The sequence below is a fragment of the Phocoena sinus genome, chromosome 3, assembly GCF_008692025.1.
Source record: "Phocoena sinus isolate mPhoSin1 chromosome 3, mPhoSin1.pri, whole genome shotgun sequence".
NCBI lineage: Eukaryota > Metazoa > Chordata > Mammalia > Artiodactyla > Phocoenidae > Phocoena > Phocoena sinus.
In genome coordinates this window covers 132278494-132299996 of record NC_045765.1, presented here as the reverse complement: position 1 = coordinate 132299996, position 21503 = coordinate 132278494, and the positions used below count along the sequence as shown (strand labels likewise).

The 21503-nt window shown below is 39.0% G+C and overlaps 1 protein-coding gene across 1 annotated transcript in view; it reads right to left on the bottom strand.

The window, feature by feature from the left end:
• Nucleotides 1–21503, bottom strand: part of ARL15 (ADP ribosylation factor like GTPase 15) — a 421917-nt gene that overhangs the window by 55816 nt on the left and 344598 nt on the right. The window lies entirely within an intron of this gene.

Sequence of the window (21503 nt, the reverse complement as noted above, 5' to 3'; positions counted from 1 at the left end):
ATAAAATTGGAATGCAGAAAACACATGCTTTTGGAAAAAAATCAGCAGAAAAGACTCAATACTCTTTGGGTACAAATTCCCCCAAGGGAACAGAGACCTGACAGAACTGAAAAAAACACCCACTGACAGTGAATCCTGCCAAGAGCTCTCCCTCCCCCGAGGCTAATGGCATGGCTTTCGCCTCTGGCATGGTGACCAATTACAAAATGGGCCTTCTATCCCTAACCACAGATGTCCTAAATGACAAATTAAGTGTCCAGGAGATAAAAGGTTATCGTGAAATCAGTACAACACACACACACACACACACACACACACACACACACACACACACACACAGAGTCTGACATGGGGTTAAAAAAAGTCTCATTTGGTTTCTAGCACATTTACACTGGTTTCTCTTTTCCAGGATAACTCTTAGGTCAGTAGTTTAAACAGCTTTCAATATTGAAGAGAAAAGACCCTCATGTAAGTGCAAAATAAATTATCAAAATAACACCACCACCACCAAGGAGGTCTCGTCTATGCAGTGAGGGGTAGGCTACGAAAGGGGCAAAGAAAGCACTGGAGCTTTAAGGGCCTTCCCAGTCTACACAGCACACAACTGTACAACAGCAATATCATCACCACTTGGGGGTAAACAATTCCTGGGGCCGTTTATATCAAGGTCAGATCAGTGTTCATATTTGTTCTCATGAGAGTAGAAATAATTTTCTCTCGATCCAGAAGATTATTAAGATAAATACTCTCAAATAATATGGTACTTAGAATTTAGGAGAGCCCACAAATTTTGCTGTCATTTGTATGTCTCTTCCAATATAACTTTAAAAAATTTTTATTTTTCTTTCTTTCTTTTCTTTTTTTTTCTTTTTTTCCCCCAGTTACAAGAGGCGGTTTACACATAGCTCTCCTTGGTTAGCATCCTGTTAAAAAAATAAAAAATAAATAGAAAAAGACCTAAATGTAAGGCCAGACACTATAAAACTCTTAGAGGAAAACATAGGCAGAACACTCTAGGACATAAATCACAGCAAGATCCTTTTTTGACCCACCTCCTAGAGAAATGGAAATAAAAACAAAAATAAACAAATGGGACCTAATGAAACTTAAAAGCTTTTGCACAGCAAAGGAAACCATAAACAAGACCAAAAGACAGCCCTCAGAATGGGAGAAAATATTTGCAAAAGAAGCAACTGACAAAGGATTAATCTCCAAAATTTACAAGCAACTTATGCAGCTCAATAACAAAAAAACAAACAACCCAATCCAAAAATGGGCAGAAGACCTAAATAGACATTTCTCCAAAGAAGATATACAGATTGCCAACAAACACATGAAAGAATGCTCAACATCATTAATCATTAGAGAAATGCAAATCAAAACTACAATGAGATAGCATCTCACACCGGTCAGAATGGCCATCATCAAAAAATCTACAAACAATAAATGCTGGAGAGGGTGTGGAGAAAAGGGAACACTCTTGCACTGTTGGTGGGAATGTAAATTGATACAGCCACTATGGAGAACAGTAAGGAGCTTCCTTAAAAAACTACAAATAGAACTACCATATGACCCAGCAATCCCATTACTGGGCATATACCCTGAGAAAACCATAATTCAAAAAGAGTCATGTACCAAAATGTTCATGGCAGCTCTATTTACAATAGCCAGGACATGGAAGCAACCTAAGTGTCCATCGACAGATGAATGGATAAAGAAGATGTGGCACATATATACAATGGAATATTACTCAGCCATAAGAAGAAACAAAATTGAGTTATTTGTAGTGAGGTGGATGGACCTGGGGTCTGTCATACAGAGTGAAGTAAGTCAGAAACAGAAAAACAAATACTGTATGCTAACACATATATATGTAATCTAAGAAAAAAAAAATGTCATGAAGAGCCTAGGGGTAGGATGGGAATAAAGACACAGACTTACTAGAGAATGGACTTGAGGATATGGGGAGGGGGAAGGGTAAGCTGGGACGAAGTGAGAGAGTGGCATGGACATATATACACTACAAAACATAGAGTGGATAGCTAGTGGGAAGCAGCTACATGGCACAGGGAGATCAGCTAGGTGGTTTGTGACCACGTAGAGGGGTGGGATAGGGAGGGTGGGAGGGAGGGAGATGCAAGAGGGAAGAGATATGGGAACATATGTATATGTATAACTGATTCACTTTGTTGTAAAGCAGAAACTAACACACTTAAAAAATTAAAAATTAAAAAATTAAAAAATGTAAACTGGCTTATAATACCTGTGACACCAAAAACACTTGGTGAGCTACTGAGCTGCAGTACTACATACTTACCTTAGGGCAGGGGTCCCCAACCCCCAGCCTTGGACCTGTACCAGTCTGTGCCCTGCTAGGAACCAGGCCTCACAGCAGGAGGTGAGCAGCAGGAGAGGGAGCGAAGCTTCATCTGCCGCTCCCCGCCGCTCCCCATTGCTCCCCATCGCTCGCATTATTGCCTGAACCATCCCTGACACCGTCTGTGGAAAAATCGTCTTCCACGAAACAGGTCCCTGGTGCCAAAAACGTTGGAGCCCGCTGCCTTAGGGGACCTCCCCACTGCATGTATGGGTAGATACTCTTACTTTATTGTACAAAGAATTAAGACATCAGATATTTCCACAATAGCCTGCATACATTTTCTTACCAATAACCATTACATTATTCTGCACACATCAATCTTTTGTCCTAGATGTTCCAACCATCTCTTAACCAGGTTGTTTAAACATTAAAAAAAAATATTCTTCTTATTGGTATTTGTAGTAGTCATCACTTTGTTGTCTGACCACGTACGTTAGTCTCAGTTCATTGGTTCTGTGTTTAGAGTTAATCAGGATGAATTAGCATTATTTTTCTATGGTTATGTGAATCTTTCCCATTTTCCACACAGATTTCCCAGCATCATAAAATTACACTAAATTTTAAAAAATGTATTAGAGATTTCCTCTATGTCAGTTACGGTGAAGACTCTTAGACTCACACCCAAATGGTATCTTGGTTGCATTTCTTCCAGAATACACTTCTATCAACTACCCAAATTAAGCATCGTTAATCAGATTAGGTTTAGGAAGAGCTCCAAATGCATTCATTGTTATGCTGAATAAAAAGGAAATTGTTATTTTTCATTCAAGTACCTTGACCTTTCCTTTCACTTAGGGAATTATTGTTTTCCAATAATTTTCCATATGAAAGTACTACCTATCTCCTGTATCTTCCCACAATCTTATATTTCATGGTAATGCTTGTATATCAGTTTTCATTTTACTGACATCAGTTTGTTACTAATGCTGTTAAAGTTTTTCTCTTCACAAGTTTGCTCTTGTGTAAGATTGCTTTCCCTTCTGTGTTTCCCTGTGTTAAAAGTTACATGTTTTGCATTAGCTCACATATTCACCTTTTGAACTTTAGAATGCATGCATGCTTCACCTTTGCAAATCTTCTGGCATTATAGAAAATATTCTGCTTCAAAGTCATAAGAATGAATTGATAAATTATATTTACTTCCCACAAATATCCTGTCTTTCACGGTTATTTAAACAAAGACAAAACAAGTTTGGCAGATTAGTACCTGGGTACAAACCATCCCAAAGGCATTCTAGCCCTTTAAGCTTCTAGTTCTCTCAAAAATTTTAAGCAAAATAACCAATGTATTTTAATGATTAGGGAACCCAAATACTTTAAATGTATACTGAGTGTTTCTTAGAAAGCCCATCTTCTGTATCATTCAATTCTCCATCTAGAATATATATTGGCTATACCACAAGTAGGAAGGGATTTTTTTTTAAGTATAGTTGGTTCACAATGTTGTGTTAGTTTCAAGTGTAGAGCAAAGTGATTCAGTTTTATACACACACACACACACACACACACACACACACACACGTACACACATATAAGATTATTTTTCATTATAGGTTATTACAAGATATTGAATACATTTCCCTATGCTATACAGTAAATTCTTGTTCCTTGTCTATTTTATGAAGGTATTTTAATAACACAAATGATGGGTAGGGAGCCAGCATGGTTCTCGGACTGAGGAAAATAGTCATAATGTTCAGTATTGCAAATAGAAAGTTAGATATTATATCACTCACGATTCCCTCACATTTGAGGTCTATGGGTTAATAATCATAAAATATTAAAATTAAGTACTCTCTAATTCCAACAAATATGCATAGCAATCTGTAATTTAGATATGTTACCCAGAGATTTATCCAGAAAAGAGAACATTTTGATTTTTGCTTGAAAATAAAACAATTAAAGGCCTTAATTTTTAAAGCCAGACCAACCAGTGCTATGATACTGCTTAATTCCCACAGGGACATAGCAGATTTGCATTTGTTAAAAGAAAAAAATTTCAAAACTTTTCTCTTTACCTTTGAGCAATTTAATAAAATCAACTTTGAAAGAGATCAAGGGTAGGAATCAAAGTGCCAAAGATGGCTAAGAAAAAGCAAGCTACTCTGATGGGGGTTACTTAACACATATTTGAAGAACGTTTCCTCAGTATGAAATGCAGTTGACAGGAATTCACTCATTATGCATGGTCTAGTATCATTAAATGTCCATAGGTTATTTGTAAACTTTCGTAGACATAGAAGTTAGACGTCATGCTTCTAAATTTAACAGAGAACAATGATGGATTTTAAAAAAAGGAAAGAGAAACACATACACTTCACTTATGCCCATAACTTCTGGAACTTTTATGTTTAATATGAAAAATAGAAAAAGCATTTCTAATGTGATGTCAATTCTTTTGAACTTCCAATCATTTGAATGGACATTTAACAGCAAATAGTTTAATAGTCACATCATGCAGCTGACTTAATTCTCAAGATGTCCTTGTAGTTTTTTTTTTTTACGATAAGCGGGCCTCTCTCTGTTGTGGCCTCTCCTCTCCCTTTGCGGAGCAACAGGCTCCGGACGCGCAGGCTCAGCGGCCACGGCTCACAGGCCCAGCCACTCCGCGGCACGTGGGATCTTCCCGGACCGGGGCACGAACCTGTGTCCCCTGCATCGGCAGGCGGACTCTCAACCACTGCGCCACCAGGGAAGCCCCCTTGTCCTTGTAGTTTTATTGTTCTGTAAAAGCAAACTGTTTCATTGAAAATTGTACTAGGTCAGGTTTTTACAAGAAAATAGTTTATTATATTGCTCATTAAAGGTTACCGATTAATTACCAAGTTTAATCAATGGGATTGCTTTGAAATGTCTGTGAGATGAATTTTTTATTACTTATTTTCATAATAATGAGATTTGACAGATTATTTACCTTACAAAATCTCAATGGCTTATTTCTTAATGTTATTTATTTGTTAAACCAAAGCATTAGTCATTCTTCTTTTCCTTTCTTCCTCCTTCTCCTTTCCCTTTACTTCTGTATGATTTTTTAAAAGAAAATACTTAAAATATGAAGAAATCTAACATTACACTTCATTACGCCATTGCCAAATTCACAATAAAGTGTGCCCAGGACCCTTTAAAAAAGGATTATGTGTACAGAAATATATGGAAAACTTACTGTTCTTAGAGAAAAACAGAATGGAACAAATAAAATTCCACATCCGAGGTAGAGTTTTCTTTTAAAGGAGGCCGGGTAAGTTCATACAGAAAAACCCTACAGAATGGGCTTGTCATTAAAAATAAATGAAGCAGGGCTTCCCTGGTGGCACAGTGGTTGAGAGTCCGCCTGCCGATGCAGGGGACGCGGGTTCGTGCCCTGGTCCGGGAAGATCCCACATGCCGCGGAGCGGCTGAGCCCGTGAGCCGTGGCCGCTGAGCCTGCGCATCCGGAGCCTGTGCTCCGCAACGGGAGAGGCCACAACAGTGACAGGCCCGTGTACCACACACACAAAAAAAATGAAGCAAAGGATTACTGGGTTTAAATTGTTTTCTTATGAGTCAAAAAAGTTTTTCAAGGATTTTAGCCAAGTACATGAAGGTAAGTAATGCCTACTTCTGGTTTTGCCAAAAAACTCTAGAAATGACAAACTCCGATGGCTCTGGAAGAATGAATCTCTGCCTGGGTCAATTCTCCATAACAGGAACCCACAGAATCCAAGTCTACTTCACGTTTCAACTAGTAGATAACAGCAGGCCAGATGCATGTTCCCGATGAGGCACAGCTTATACATTTGGTGGTTCCTCTCTGAGTTGTTACTGGCTTCTCCCTTTCTTTTCTTGCTCCCTCATCTCGCTTCCACTTGGGTGGGGGGGTGGGCCACTCCTATACAGGATGCTCACCTCTGACTGTCTCCAGCAACTGTCTCTTAGAGCCTAATTGCATCTGGTACTGAAGAGAGGACTGCACAGATGTGGTTCACAGAGAGTTTGAACTCTAAGACAGAGTGGTATTGCAGACAAACATGTGCAAGATTTCCAGACAATACAATAGAAACATGATGCCTCTCTCCGTATATATACTACTTATGTCAAATATCAGAGAAGATAATCTTAGAAGTAGAGAGTAACTTACATGAAGAGAGAAGGATTTGTGCAGGTATATAAAAATATGCAGAGGGCCTGGGACACAGTAAGTAATTAAAGAAGGTCGGTAGCCCACAGATAGTCTCAGGAATAAAAGCAATATAACCAGACGTGGAAGTTGTGGTAGTTTCAGACAAAGAATTACTTATGCAGCATTTAAAAAATGTGAACTAAAGGCAAGTTGCAGAAAGATAACAAACTAATACACCCCAACTTCAAAACAGCAGTTACCACTTAGGAGGTAGGGAGGGAAACAGAATCAAGTAGTTATTTATAAAGTTTCAACATAAAAAATAACTGAGCTATGAAATAAATATGGCAAAATATCAACATTAAGACTGTAGAGTTGCTTATGTTATGTGTGAATTACAGACTTCACAATGTAAAAGAAAGAAAAATGTATGTGTAATATTTAAAAAATAAAGAAAGGAAGAAAAATGTATAAAGTGATGATTGAGGTTATATCAAAATGAGAGGGTAGTAAATGGGCTTTTTTTTCCTTCTGAACTTGCATATTTTTTGTAATATGATTGTGGTCATTGTCACTGCTATTCCCTGAAATCTCTGGCTCTGTTTCTGGACACCTGGTAGTTGCATACTGCCTGGTTCCCTGAAGTTGGGTGGGGCTGTGTACACAGTACTGATCAAGAAATCGTGAGTGGAAGTGCTAACTGGAGGATTTAATGGCCAGGGCAAGACCCCTATTCCCACCCCTGCTCTCCCTGCCCTCTGTCACGGCAAATGGCAATGTTCAGGCTGGTGGTCATGCTCTCAGCCTGGGTCTCTGTGTGATCACAAAAGAACACATGGTCTCCCCTCTTGGGTGTAATGGAAAGGTAGCATGAATAAGAAAGAAATCCTTGTTGCTTTAAGACACTAGAATTTTAGGGTTTTTGTGACTGCAGTGTGTCAGAGCTTAGTTTTTAAGAAAAAACTTTTAAGTGAGAGATGATAGAATTACTAACTCTCTAAACAAAGATGTACTGAAAGCCTATTGTGTGATAGCACTGTTTTAAGTACTGGGGACACAGTGCAGCCATAGCACAGACAGGGTCCCTGCTAGCCTGGAGATGACATTCTATTGGGACGACTGAATGTATGCAAGTAAATACATTTTTTAAAAAAACATCTTTATTGGAGTATAATTGCTTTACAATGGTGTGTTAGTTTCTGCTGTATAACAAAGTGAACCAGCTATACGGATACATATATCCCCATATCCCCTCCCTCTTGGGTCTCCCTCCCACCCTCCCTATCCCACCCCTCTATGTGGTCACAAAGCACCAAGCTGATCTCCCTGTACTATGCGGCTGCTTCCCACTAGCTATCTATTTCACATTTGGTAGTGTATATATGTCCATGCCACTCTCTCATTTCGTCCGAGCTTACCCTTCCCCCTCCCTGTGTCCTCAAGCCCATTCTCTATGTCTGTGTCTTTATTCCTGTCCTGCCCCTAGGTTCTTCAGAACCTTTTTTTTTTTTTTAGATTCCATACATATGTATTAGCATATGGTATTTGTTTTTCTCTTTCTGACTTACTTCACTCTGTATGACAGACTCTAGGTCCATCCAACTCACTAAAAATAACTCAATTTTGTTTCTTTTAATGGCTGAGTAATATTCCATTGTATATATGTGCCACATCTTCTTTACCCATTCATCTGTTGATAGACACTTAGGTTGCTTCCATGTCCTGGCTATTGTAAATAGAGCTGCAATGAACATTTTGGTACATGACTCTTTTTGAATTATGATTTTCTCAGGGTATATGCCCAGTAGTGGGATTGCTGGGTCGTATGGTAGTTCTATTTTTAGTGTTTTAAGGAACCTCCATAGTGTTCTCCATAGTGGCTGTATCAATTTACTTTCCCACCAACAGTACAAGAGGGTTCCCTTTTCTGCACACCCTCTCCAGAATTATTGTTTGATGATTTTTTTGATGATATTGTTTGATGATTTTTTGATGATGGCCATTCTGACCAGTGTGAGATGATACCTCACTGTAGTTTAGATTTGCATTTCTCTAATGATTAGTGATGTTGAGCATCCCTTCATGTGTTCGTTGGCAATCTGTATGTCTTCTTTGGAGAAATGTCTATTTAGGTCTTCTGCCCATTTTTGGATTGGGTTGTTTGTTTCTTGATATTGAGCCACATGAGCTGCTTGTATATTTTACAGATTAATCCTTTGTCAGTTGCTACATTTGCAAATATTTTCTCCCATTCTGAGGGTTGCCTTTTCGCCCTGTTTATGGTTTCCTTTGCTCTGCAAAAGCTATTAAGGTTCATTAGGTACCATTTATTTGTTTTTATTTCCTTTTCTATAGGAGGTGGATCAAAAAAGGTCTTGCTGTGATTTATGTCAGAGTGTTCTGCCTACGTTTTCCTCCAACAGTTTTATAGTGTCTGGCCTTACATTTAGGTCTTTAATCCACTTTGAGTTTATTTTTGTATATGGTGTTAGGGAGTGTTCTAATTTCATTCTTTTACATGTAGCTGTCCAGTTTTCCCAGCACCACTTATTATAGAGGCTGTCTTTTCTCCATTGTATGTTCTTGCCTCCTTTATCAAAGATAAGGTGACCATATGTGTATGGGTGTATCTCTGGGCTTTCTATCCTGTTCCATTGATCTATCTTTCTGTTTTTGTGCCAGTACCATACTGTCTTGATTATTGTAGCTTTGTAGTATAGTCTGAAGTCAGGGAACCTGATTCCTCCAGCTCCGTTTTTCTTTCTCAAGATTGGTTTGGCTATTCAGGGTCTTTTGTGTTTCCATACAAATTGTGAAATTTTTTGTTCTAAATTTTTAGTTCTCTGAAAAATGCCATTTGTAGATTGATAAGGAGTGCATTGACTCTGTAGATTGCTTTGGATAGCATAGTCATTTTTACGATGTTATTCTTCCAATCCAGGGAACATGGTATACCTCTCCATCTGTTTGTATCATCTTTAATTTTTTCATCAGTGACTTATAGTTTTCTGCATACAACTCTTTTGTCTCCTTAGGTAGGTTTATTCCTAGGTATTTTATTCTTTTTGTTGCAATGGGAAATGGGAATGTTTCCTTAATTTCTCTTTCAGATTTTTTATCATTAGTGTATAGGAATGCAAGAGATTTCTGTGCATTAATTTTGTATCCTGCTACTTTACCAAATTCATTGATTAGCTCTAGGAGTTTTCCGGTAGCATCTTTAGGATTCTCTATGTATAGTATCATGTCATCTGCAAAGAGTGACAGTTGTACTTCTTCTTTTCAGATTTGGATTCCTTTTGTTTCTTTCTCTTCTCTGATTGTTGTGGCTAAAACTTCCAAAACTATGTTGAATAATAGTGGTGAGAGTGGACAACCTTTTCTTTTTCCTGATCTTAGTGGAAGTGGTTTCAGTTTTTCACCATTGAGAATGATGTTGGCTGTGGGCTTGCCATATATGGCCTTTATTATGTTGAGGTAAGGTCCCTTTATTTCTACTTTCTGCAGGGTTTTTATCATAAATGGGTGTTGAATTTTGTTGAAAGCTTTTTCTTCATCTATTGAGATGATCATATGGTTTTTCTCCTTCAGTTTGTTAATATGGTTTAACACATTGATTGGTTTGCGTATACTGAAGAATCCTTGCATTCCTGGGATACACCCCACTTGATCATGTTGTATGATCCTTTTAATGTGCTGCTGGATTCTGTTTGTTAGTATTTTGCTGAGGATTTTTGCATCTATGTTCATCAGTGATATTGGCCTGTAGTTTTCTTTTTTTGTGACATCTTTGTCTGGTTCCGGTATCAAGGTGATGGTGGCTTTGTAGAATGAGTTTGGGAGCATTCCTCCCTCTGCTATATTTTGGACAAGTTTGAGAAGGATAGGTGTTACCTCTTCTCTAAATGCTTGATAGAATTCGCCTGTGAAGCCATCTGGTCCTGGGCTTTGTTTGATGGAAGATTTTTAATCATAGTTCCAATTTCAGTGCTTGTGATTGGTCTATTTTTCCTGTCTTCCTGGTTCAGTCTCAGAAGGTTGTGCTTTTCTAAGAATTTGTCCATTTCTTCCAGGTTGTCCATTTTATTGGCACAGAGTTGCTTGTAGTAATCTCTCATAATCCTTTGGATTTCTGCAGTGTCAGTTATTACTTCTCCTTTTTCATGTCTAATTCTGTTGATTTGAGACTTCTCCCTTTCTTTTCTTGATGAGCCTGGCTAATGGTTTATCAATTTTGTTTATCTTCTCAATGAATAGCTTTTAGTTTTATTCATCTTGGCTACTGTTTCCTTCATTTCTTTTTCATTTATTTCTGATCTGATCTTTATGATTTCTTTCCTTTTGTTAACTTTGGGTTTTTTTGTTATCTTTCTCTAATTACTTTAGGTGTAAGGTTAGCTTGTTTGAGATTTTTCTTGTTTCTTGAGGTAAGATTGTATTGCTATAAACTTCCCTGTTAGAACTGTTTTTGCTGCATTGCATAAGTTTTGGGTTGTCATATTTTCATTGGCATTTGTTTCTAGGTATTTTTTGATTTCTGCTTTGATTTCTTCAGTGATCTCTTGGTTATTAAGTTGTGTATTGTTTAGCCTCTGTGTGTTTGAAGTTTTTACATATTTTTTTCCTGTAATTGATATCTAGCCTCATAGCGTTGTGGTTGGAAAAGATACTTGATACAATTTCAATTTTCTTAAATTTACCAAGGCTTGATTTGTGACCCAAGATATGATCTATCCTGGAGAATATTCCACGAGCACTTGAGAAGAAAGTGTACTCTGCTGTTTTTGGATGGAATGTCCTATAAATATCAATTAAGTCCATCTTGTTTAATGTGTCATTTAAGGCTTGTGTTTCCTTATTTATTTTCATTTTGGACGATTTGTCCATTGGTGAAAGTGGGGTGTTAAAGTCCTCTAGTATTATTGTGTTACTGTTGATTTCTCCTTTTATGGCTGTTAGCATTTGCCTTATGTATTGAGGTGCTCCTATGTTGGGTGCATATATATTTTCAATTGTTATATCTTCTTCTTGGATTGATCCCTTGATCATTATGTAGTGTCTTTCTTAGTCTCTTCTAATAGTCTTTATTTTAAAGTCTATTTTGTCTGATATGAGAATTGCTACTCCAGCTTTCTTTTGATTTCCATGTGCATGCAATATCTTTTTCCATCCCCTCACTTTCAGTCTGTATGTGTCCCTAGGTCTGAAGTGGGTCTCTTGTAGGCAGCATATATACAGGACTTATTTTTGTATCCATTCAGCCAGTCCATGTCTTTTGGTTGGAGCATTTAATCCATTTACATTTAAGGTAATTATCGATATGAATGTTCCTATTACCATTTTCTTAATTGTTTTGTTTTTGTTTTTGTAGGTCTTTTCCTTCTCTTGTGTTTCGTGCCTAGAGAAGTTCATTTAGCATTTGTTGTAAAGCTGGTTTGGTGGTGCTGAATTCTCTTAGCTTTTGCTTGTCTGTAAAGGTTTTAATTTCTCCATCAAATCTGAATGAGATCCTTGCTGGGTAGAATAATCTTGGTTGTAGGTTTTTCCCTTTCATCACTTTAAATATGTCCTGCCACTCCCTTCTGGCTTGCAGAGTTTCTGCTGAAAGATCAGCTGTTAACCTTATGGGAATTCCCTTGTGTGTTATTTGTTGCTTTTCCCTTGCTGTTTTTAATATTTTTTCTTTGTATTTAAGTTTTGATAGTTTGATTAATATGTGTCTTGGCGTGTTTCTCCTTGGATTCTCCTTGACTATTCTCCTTGAGTACTTCCTTTTCCATATTAGGGAAGTTTTCAAGTATAAACTCTTCAAATATTTTCTCAGTCCCTTTTTTTTCCTCTTCTTTTCTGGGACCCCTATAATTCGAATGTTGGTATGTTTAATGTTGTCCCAGAGGTCTCTAAGACTGTCCTCAATTCTTTTCATTCTTTTTTTCTTTATTCTGCTCTGCAGCAGTTATTGCTACTATTTTAACTTCCAGGTCATTTATCCATTCTTCTGCCTCATTTATTCTGCTATTGATTCCTTCTAGAGAATTTTAAATTTCATTTATTGTGTTGTTCATCATTGTTTGTTTGCTCTTTAGTTCTTCTAGGTCCTTATTAAACGTTTCTTGTATTTTCTCCATTCTATTTCCAAGATTTTGGATCATATTTACTATCATTACTCTGAATTCTTTTTCAGGTAGACTGCCTATTTCCTCTTCATTTGTTTGGTTTGGTGGGTTTTTACCTCGCTCCTTCTTCTCATTTTGCTTATCTTACTGTGTTTGGGGTCTCCTTTTTGCAGGCTGCAGGTTCATAGTTCCCGTTGTTTTTGGTGTCTTCCCCCAGTGGCTATGGTTGGTTCAGTGGGTTGTGTAGGCTTCCTGGTGGAGGGGACTGGTGCCTGTGTGTTCTGGTGGATGAGGCTGGACCTTGTCTTTCTGGTGGGCAGGAGCACATCCAGTGGTGTGTTTTGGGATGTCTGTGAACTTATTATGATTTTAGGCAGCCTCTCTGCTAATGGGTGGGGTTGTGTTCCTGTCTTGCTAGTTGTTTGGCATGGCGTGTCCAGCACTGGAGCTTGCTGGTCGTTGAGTGGAGGTCGGTCTTAAAGTTGAGATGGAGATCTCTGGGAGAGCTCTCGTCGATTGGTATTATATGGGGCCAGGAGGTCGCTGGTGGACCAATGTCCTGAACTCGGCCTTCTCACCTCAGAGGCTCAGGCCTGACACTTGGCCAGAGCACCAAGACCATGTCAGCCACATGGAGCCAGATAATGAACTCCTGAGACACCCACCCACTCCATGACCACCCATGCCTCCGTGGGACCTGTTGGAAGGTGCTGTGTGCTTGATCTTTATTTCTGAGACTGAAGTTCCAGCTTTATTATGCTCACAGGAAACATCCTGACCAGGCCCACCTGTCGTAAATACATTTTGAAAAGGAATGTATTTAAAATATGATTTCATATAATGGTAAGTGCTCTGAAGAAAATTAAAGCACGGTAAGAAAGTAGAGCATTTCTGGAGGCAGGAGTGGCCAGCACAGCTATTTTTGAGAGGGTATCAAGGAAGCCTTTTCTGAGGAGGTGATGTCCCAGCGGAAACCTGAGCAGGAGTAAGCAAGAGATTCACAGGAAGATAAGGTTAAATGTGCTCCTCTATGGCTGAGTAATGTATCATTGTATATATGTACCACATTCTTCTTTATCCATTCATCTGTCAGTGGACATTTAGGTTGCTTCCATGTCTTGGCTACTGTAAATAGTGCTGTAATGAACATCAGGGTGCATGTATCTTTTCGAATTATGGTTCAAAGAATGAAATAATGCTATTTGCAGCAACATGGATGGACCTTGAGACTATCACAGTAAGTGAAGTTAGTCAGACAAAGACAAATATCATATGATATCACATAGGTGGAAACTAAAAAAAGGATACAAATGAAGTTATTTACAAAACAGAAACAGACTCACAGACTTCAAAAAGAAACTTACAGTTATCAAGGGGAAAGGTGGAGGGTGAGGGATAAATTAGGAGGTTGGGATTAACATACACACATTATATATAAAGTAGATAACCAACAGGGACGTGTTGTATAGCTCAGGGAACTCTACTCAGTATTCTGTAATAACCTATATGGGAAAAGAATCTAAAAAACAATGGATATATGTATATGTATAACTGAATCACTTTGCTGTACACCTGAACCTAATGCAACATTGTAAGTCAACTATACTCTAATATAAAATAACAATTAAATTAAAAAAAAAAAAAGAGTGTCCTGTAAGGTAGGCTTTCTTTCTTTACTCACATGTAATTTTAGGAAGCAAAACAGTCAAAGAAAACATGTATTAGACTGAGAATGTAACTGGAACTTAGCAAATGATGCAGAAAGAAGAAAAGGGAGTCAGAGAGCTAGGCAAGGGTGAGCTCACTTACAGTCTGGATCAAGGCAGGTATTTATTCTACATGTGATGAGAAACCACTGGAAGGTTCTCAGAAGGGAAGTGACAGGATCTGATTGACATAGTGGAAGATCATGGGCTTTGGCGGTTTGAATGTAAGAGGGCAAGAGTGGAAGCAGAGAGACCAGGTGGGAAGCAGTTACAAGAATCCAGGTAGGAATGGTTGCTTGGACTAGGGTGACAACACTGTAGACGGGTTCGGGATATATTCTGAAAATAAAACCAACTGGTCTTGCTCATGTGGGTGATGAGAGAAACTGGTGCCTCGGAACTGGCTAAATGGGGAGGGGGTTTGGAAAAGATGCTACTTTCACTGAGATGAAAACACTGGAAGATAAGTTGGGTTTGAGGGAAAAGTGCATAAGTCTTTTGGCCTTAAATGTAAGATGCCATCAAACATACTAGTGGGGGGCTTCCCTGGTGGCGATGGTTGAGAGTCCGCCTGCCGATGCAGGGGACACGGGTTCGAGCCCCGGTCCGGGAAGATCCCACATGCCGCGGAGTGGCTGGGCCCGTGAGCCATGGCCGCTGAGCCTGCGCGTCCGGAGCCTGTGCTCCGCAACGGGAGAGGCCACAACAGTGAGAGGCCCACGTACCGCAAAAAAACAAAAAATAAAAAACAAAAAACATACTAGTGGGGAAGCTGAGGAAGCATGGGACTAGTCTCTCGATGGAGAGCTTTAAGTAGAGAGATAAATGAACAAATCATCAGTGTATTTAAAACCACAGGAAAGATGAGATCACCCAGGATATGAATATAGATGGAGAAGAGGTCCAAGACGTGAAGTCTGCATTCCAACATGAAGAGGTGAAGAAAGTGCTTCAGGAAATGATGGATCTAATGTGGACTGTTCAGGAGTCCAGTCATAAGAAGACTGATTGGTGTGGTGTGAAGAGGGAATGAGAGGTGACGAACTAGAGGCAGCAGATAAACAGTAAATATTCTCTCCAGGAGTTTTACTGTGTGTGCTTGCAGAGTCAAGAAAGGAGCTGGTTGGAGGAGAGGCAGAGGTGTGGAAAAGAAAGGATCAAAAAAAATTTAATAGGCCATATAATAGCATGTTTATATCCTGATTGGAATGGTCCACTAGAGAGGAGAAAAAACTGGTGATGCCAGAAAGAAAGTGTAACCTCAGGAGGTGAAAGAGATACACAGAAAGGCAGTGGATAAAGCTCATTAGTAGATTTGGTCATGGGAAGATGAAGGTTCTTTTCTGATGGTTTCTATCTTCTCAGTGAAATAGGAATCAAGGTCATTCATTGTGAAGGGGGCGGAGATGGTAGAGGTTTATGACAGGAGAACGGACCAGGGAACATAGTAGGATTGCCAGGAAATCTGAGGCTACTTGAGCATTCTGGCTACCAATTTAATGAGAGGCCAGTTGGGACTGTTGTCCATTTCTTCCCCCTGTCATGCTCAACTATTCATACGCAGGTGTGGAGTAAGTAAGTTGAAAACATGGGAAGTGATGGTCAAAGCTACAGCACCTGATAATGAGATTTTAGAGGTAGAGTGGCTACTGATGATGACAAGGTTTGGGAGAAAATGGCCTCAGAGAGGGTGGCTGAGGTAGAGTAAAGTAAAGATTTAGAAGAAAGGAGCTCAAGGAACTGAGAGTCCAGGGGGCTGGATGAACTTTCTACCTGGAGTTTCCAAGAATGAAAGATGGAGCCATGGGAAGAAAAGTGAAACCAGGGACTCAAAAGCGTCAATGAATGATGGGCAGAATGAACAGGAGGTTGTAAAAAATACCTCAAGGAGGGTAGCAGGTAGAATTGTATGCTGGCTTATAAAACGAAGAAGTTGGGATTTTTAATTGGAAGAGAGATGATCTGGAAGTGGCAGTAAGGAAAAAGGAAGATGGCACCCTCGACTCCTGATCCCGTGCTCTGTGGTCTCTGGGAGATAAAGATCATGACAAAGGGCATGGCTTGGGGAGTAATGGATAGAAAATGAACACGGAGCCTTCCAGGGCTCTTACGGTGCCTTAGATCTCCGTGGTAAACACCAGCACGCCTAGCACAGAGACAGACACATAAATTGGCTTGAATAAATACTTGGGTTTTAACTAAAAGGAGTTTTAAAATATTATCAATTCCACAGACAGACAGCCTAGATATGAGGCTTTAGGAAAAGTCCAGAAGGGAGTGGTCAAATAGTTTGAGCAAGAGACTCGGAATATATGAGGAAAGGGATGAAATAAAGAAATGACCTCATCATCTAGTGAACAGCTCCCTGCTGCACTCAGCTATTTTCTCTCCCAGTACCGTACCCTTTTCTTGATTCCTGTGCTTATTATTTGTATTCCCTTCTCGACTTTTAAATTTTCTCATTCACCTACTAGAAATTCATCAGCTCAGGTACTGTTTCTTTTCTTCATTACTATATACCTAGGGCCTAGCAAAATGTCTGGTAAATATAAGGTGCTCAAAGAATATCAAATGAGCAAAATGGAGATGAGAAAAGCATGGTTAGAAGGAGTCCAATTAACTTATATTATCCAGAGGAAAGCTGAGATGAGTTTGATTCTTCTGTGTATCCCTTCTTAGGGCTAGAATTGACAGAATGGAAGGGGTAAGAAATAAAGGTTGAAGGTTGGCTCCTGGGCAACAGCTCAGGGAGGCGGTAGTCTTGTGGGCCTAGGGCTGAAGAGCACTTGCCAAGAATAAATAGGCTTGGGAGTGGCCAAGGAGGATCAGCCCTCTCTTCTGCACTCACCCATTTTCAAAGTCCTGCCTCATGGACATACAAATTGTGACCTCACTCCTAAGCAACTCCATCCTGTCCATTATTGTCTCCCATCTTTTCCACTTCCTGTTCTAACAGACCACCGCTATTTCCACTGTCACCCTGGTTTCTGCACCACTATTGCTGTGCCGCTGTGAACACTGACATACTTGCTGCTCATTGAATATGCACACGTGAGTTAGACGTACACTGACATCAGTCAGTTTATCTTGTGGATTATAAACTCTTAGAACCAGGGATCTGTAGTCTCCTTAATGTCATCTTTGCTTCGTTACTGCAGTTTGCTTAGGTCAAGGTTGAGGGTTTAACCACCAAATGGATTATTTAATTTTGTTTTGCTTCACTGCCTCAAACTACCTCCGATTCAGGCATTCTCAGCACCCCGAGAAGGGTTAAACAGAGACAGAATAATATAGGGGGAAAAAAATGAACATTTGAATAAAAATTTCCAACTTCACTCTTGCAAACACCATATGTTAAAAAGAACAGCAGTGAAATTCCAAAGCACCTGAAAAATGAGTTGAGAAAACAAAAAGGTTTATATAATCTGAAATTCCTGACTGCAGAAATATGTAAATATATATTTAAACTTGAAATATACAGCCATTCCTATTAAATGTAAAGTCAAATAAATTTATGTTAAAGTAAAATGTAGTCTTCTCATTCCACTAACCATAAACATAGAGGTTTAGAGCTAGGGAGGACCTTGTAGGCCACCCCCCTCATTTTGTAGATGAATTAGAAAAGCCCAGAGAAGGGATGCTGACATATTCAGCATCAGACAGCAGTGCGAGGAGGCAGAGTGTGGGAGCAGGAAGACCACAGGCTTTAGAGACAGACAGGTCGGCATGGGACCCTGATCTTCCACCCGTTAGTCATGTGACACTGGAAAACTTTACTCTTTGAAACCTCGGTGTCCTCATGTGTGACTAATCACACATGATGTTAGCTGTGATATATTGAAGGAGCACTGTAAAGGTTGAATATGATAATAAATGAGAAGTGCCTAGAACGGAACTTCTAGGCTAAGATGGGAGAATAAAGTCAAATTATAGAATTTTTCCCCTAAAGCATAATGAAATACATTTAAAATCACTATTTTTTAAAAAAAGGAAAAAAGTGTTGGCAGAAGGTAACCAAGGGAAGGAAAACACCACATCTTAATCTTTAAAAGTGGTGCCCAGGCAGGGAACTATATTCAATATCTTATAATAACCTATAATGGAAAAAATCTGAAAAAGAAGATATAGATGACTGAAGCACTTTGCCGTATACGTGAAACAAACAATGCTGTAAATCAACTATACTTCAATAAAAAGTTGTTCATTTAGGGGAAAAAAAAAAGTGGTACCCAGGAATACAAAGATTCCAAAAAAAGAAAGGATTAGGCTGGAGATGGGAAAATTAGGTGGACAAAATCCTGAAAACTATCATTAACAGCCCCCAATTTGGGGAAAACAGATCTGAAGTGGTATTTAGGCAACCTGGGGAAAAGATGGAAAAATCCATCCAGAGTGAAAATGCCTCCCTGACATCACAGGATCTCCTCAGACACAGAGAAGTAAACCAGGGCTCACCATTTTGGTTTTCCATGCCTGGGAGGAAAGGAGGAGAAGAAAAGGGATATGAGTCATAATCAAGCAAAGCTAATTAATCACAGCCCAACTTTACTGTAACACTACATGGAGGAGTCTAACAGATTCAATCATGTATGCGGGACATCATTACTGTGAAGTTAATGAAATTAGGACGAGGGCTGGGATGAAGGAAAGAGGAGAGCCACTTGCCAATTTTGTTAAATCTGAGTTTGTCTTAACATGGGTGCACTCGTCTATATCAGCTTTTATTGTACCTTAAGCAGTAAACAAGGGGTTAGCCAAAGAGAAGAAAAATAAGATCTGAATACGTGTGTGTTGAGGGTGCAGCAGAGAGAACAAGAATGAGGGGAGAAGAACCCTAGGTGAAGTTCCTTCCTCTGCTATGGATTAATGATGCCATTGCTAAAGCTCACAGGTGTCCCTTTTTCTCCATTAGCTGGGAAAGGACAGAAACATCTGCGGGAGGTAAGCAGGGTTTGGCAAGGGAAGGAAACACCAGGGGCTGACCTTCTTGGTGCTGTTACCTCCTTTAATTGGAGGAATAATCCAAAGCCAGAGGAGACATCACCCCCTGCCCCCAAATATCCTCCCTCCTCTAAAGAGATTCATCTGTGGGTACATAGAGCAAACCTCCATGCAGGGCAATTCACACAATTACTGAGGAAGAGCCAAGTCCAGATCCTACAACCAACTGCACAAGCCCCGGCTCAACTCACTCTACCCCTTCCCTAGCATGTGGCCTCGTTTCCTCAAATCCTCAACTGAATGGAGCTCCAGGGACAAGACATAGAGTTCTAATCAGAGAAAGTAAAAAGGAAAATGAGGACAATTCACCAACACTAAAGAGCAAAGAGAAGTCCTTAATTGAATTGTTCAAATGAAACTTAGGTCTAACAAAGAGAAGAGTAGGACAAGTAAGCAGGACTACTGGAGCAAAGAAAGAATGAGTGAAAGAGGGAGCGGTGGGAAGGGAGCAAGAATCCACTTGGGAAGAAAAGAGAGCCCTCCACCCCTCCCCAAATCTCCATGAGGATATTATGCTACAGGACAAAAGAAAAGATGAATTAAATGAGATATCAGTAATGAGATAAGTTCAAAGAATGAGATAAAAAAGAGATTGCAGAAGTAAGGAAACGATGAATAAAACAATCTCAGAACTAATAAACAAATAAAAAAAGAAGCAGAATAAGCCCAGGTGAAAGAATCACTGACATACCAAAACCCCTGGAAACCTGAGACAATGACAGTGAATACATAAGATAATGACATAGAGGTGAAGGCAATTCAGGAATGGAGAACAGATCATGACAAACCAATAATGTTTAATATAGAACTAAAACTTAATGGTAGGTCCCTTAACAAATATTAGCAAATTTTCTCTGCCTAACTCCTATCACCATTTATGTAAAAACAATGTTTTATGATTCCTTTGGTCTTATAGAAGACTCCCTACACAAGTAAACAGTAAATGTAGGTTTTGTAAAATTTGCCCTGATGTCTATTTTGTAGGCTTGTAGAGTTGGTATTTGCCTGAGAGTGGCTCTCTTGGAGAGGAGCATTAGAAACTCAGTCCTGTACAACACTCCTTCTTCTTCAGTGAATATAAAAGAGAAATCTGAAAGCAATCTGATAACACAAAAGTATTAGTTTGTGGAATTGGAGCCTTTATCTAATAGACTTCCAAAGCAGCTGTAGTTACTAAAATAAAAGTCTTTACTTCCGAGTGGATATATTTTAATTAAGAGAACGATTAAGATAATTTGTTTTTATATATTTTAACATTTTCATTAACTAAGAGCCACACACTTGCTAAAATACTTTTCTAGGAGCACAGAGTAGGTAATATTCACAACAAGTGAGCCACAGTTCACTCATTATTCCCTCACACTGATCAGAACTCCGTTCATCCATTCATTGAAAAGTGCTGGGCTAAAGGCTTTAACAAGACATGATACCAGAACTGAAATGCACAGGGCCTGAAACTCAGACTTTTACAACCACACACACACACACACACCATCTTTCACTGCCATTCTGAAGAGAATTTACTCTTTCTTTAAAAGTTCTTTAAGTTTAGACGTGTCTCTGATTGCAAATAATACTCAAAGGAAAAAAAATTTTATTAAAACTTGCTAAATAAACTAAAACTACATACTGCCTGCCACATAGAAGGTGTTTGATAAACGTTCACTGGATGAACAACTTGCAATGCATGTCAAACAACAATTTAAAAATGTAATTCCCACTAGGATAAAGCATGGAAGAGGACTCTAAATTTCTAACTAAATCAGTGCCCTCTACTTCGTGCTGTTGACAGACTGGTTATGTAACCAGAACTCAACTCAATATACAAATTGCTACAGAACAGGCATGTTATCCCTGAATACACTAAAATAATAAGACATTATGTAATTAAATATGACTGATGGAGAAAGCACTTAGAACAATCTGATTTTGATTTTCAAGTGAAAAATAGGAAGTTGCCTATTTAAAAAGTTGCTGGGTTTGAAAATGGATCTTTTTATGGATTTATAACACAACCAGGGAACCAACTTTTGCAGTTTGTTCTCAAATATGAGGAGGCGTAGTTTCTTCCTCACTTAAAATGCGGACATGGAAGACAGCATGGGTATGACATAACATACTTTAAATACAGAAATACAGCATTAATGGGCTTGCTCATATTCCAAGGATATGTCTCCTTGAATACTGGTTTGTCTCATAGT